This window comes from Pteropus alecto, unplaced genomic scaffold, assembly GCF_000325575.1.
Source record: "Pteropus alecto unplaced genomic scaffold, ASM32557v1 scaffold7, whole genome shotgun sequence".
Lineage (NCBI taxonomy): Eukaryota > Metazoa > Chordata > Mammalia > Chiroptera > Pteropodidae > Pteropus > Pteropus alecto.
In genome coordinates this window covers 40,701,724-40,703,645 of record NW_006494614.1, presented here as the reverse complement: position 1 = coordinate 40,703,645, position 1,922 = coordinate 40,701,724, and the positions used below count along the sequence as shown (strand labels likewise).

At 33.1% G+C, this 1,922-nt stretch overlaps 1 protein-coding gene across 3 annotated transcripts in view; it reads left to right on the top strand.

The window, feature by feature from the left end:
- Positions 1–1,922, top strand: part of POLH (DNA polymerase eta) — a 28,821-nt gene that overhangs the window by 14,494 nt on the left and 12,405 nt on the right. The gene's annotated exons all lie outside the window — the stretch shown is intronic.

Sequence of the window (1,922 nt, the reverse complement as noted above, 5' to 3'; positions counted from 1 at the left end):
ATATGAGCAATAATGAAGAACTCTAAAGCAGAGAAAACTTAGCTCTCCTAGTTAAGAAAAAGTTCAGAAAACTCCATAATTTCAATAAATTATTTTCCAAACCTAGAATTTACTAATAAATGGTTCTAAATGCAGGATGTTCTATTTATTGTTCTTAATATGTGCAAGGCACTGTGCTAAGGAGCTTTGTTAACTAAATATACATATTTTATACATAAAAATATATTTTATATAATATATATAAATATATATATCTTTTAATCCTCACAACAATCTGATGAGGTATGGTACTCTGATCCTTATTTTATAGACAACAAAACTGAAGCTTAGAGAATTATGTAACCAAGTCACATAGTAGGTTGTGAAGCCAATATTTGAAACTGCCCTGACTGCAGAGTGTGTTCTTTTAACAGTTATGCTATAGTTGTTACAGAGAAGAGCTAAAAGACTTTAGTGGAGCTCCCCAAGGATAGCTAAAATAGTTGGAGAGGACCTCAGGATAGATGAGACTTGAGATAAGCCCTAAAGTATAGATAAGATATATTTAAGCAAAAGAGAGAAGACCAGAGTTAAGGAGTAAGAGCAGGGAGATAGAATAAGTGATATCTTAAGGTAGAAACCAGTATGTTCGGGAAACTGTAAGACTATAATAAATTTGGGATTCATAGAAGATAAATTGAAAAGGGCAGATGGTCTTCAGTGCCAGTTTATAGAGTTCATACTTTATTTCGTAGGTGTGAGGGAGCTAATGACAGTTTTGAACAGGGGATCAGATTGATAACATGGGTATCAGAATATTTAATTTGTGGGCATTGTGTAGAATGCATCCAGGGAGAAGGTGGTTTGGAAGTTGAGGTGGTCTAGGCAAGAATGAAGAAAAGAATAAAATAATTGGGTGGGTTGCAATGGATATGTGAAAAATGTAAAGTGGGCTTTGTTCACTAAATAAATAATGAGGAATGAAAGATAAAAAAGAATATTATTTGGATTTTAAACCTTTAATAGAAATAGAGAGTTGTTTTGGGAAAGAGAACCTTTGAGGAGAAAGATAAAATAGAGCTTGATTTTAGTTATATTTAGTTTGAAATTATAATGAAAAATTCAAGACTTATTTTGTAGGGAAGTGGAGGAGATAAGGGATTAGTGTTTAAGAGTTTGAGGATTGAGAGTAAGATTTGCAGGTACTAAGAATAAGCAAACTGAAACATAAGCCAGTACCAGTTCGCCAAGAGAAAAAGCATATATACAAAGAGGAGACTGTTGCTCAGTATCCACAATTAGGGTATTAGAAGACGAAGACAAGTCAGCAAAGAAAAGCAGCAGTCATGAATAGTTGGAAAATATTAAGGGGGAGGTAGAAAAGGGTAAAGGAGGTCAAATACATGGTGACGGAAGGAGATTTGATTTTGGGTGGTGAACACAATGCAATATACAGATGATGTGTTATAGAACTATATACTTGAAACCTATATAATTTTATTAACCAACATCACCTCAATAAATTTAATTTAAAAAATAGTTGGAAAATATTTCCTTCTATGTGCTCATCTTCCTCCTCTTCTCTACATGTGAACCTTCACTCTACTTCTCCAAGATACTTTGAGTATATTTCCTTGCCTTGTTCATACCTCATTACTGCCTCTCAAATCAGCATGTCTATATTTCCTATATATCTAATTCCTTGCTATATAATCATTTTTTGTGCTTTTTCAAAATTGTGACTAGCTCTAAAATGGATATTTTCAAGGACTCGAGTCCAAACTACATCGAATAGCCTGTACTAAGTCTCATAGTGCCCCTGATGGGATTTTAAGGAACTCAATTGGCACTGGCCTCTAAAAATATATACTACATACTAACTTAAGTTTATCTTGAAGCATGAGTTAATTCTGAATATATTCTAACTGAATAACAATAGAATT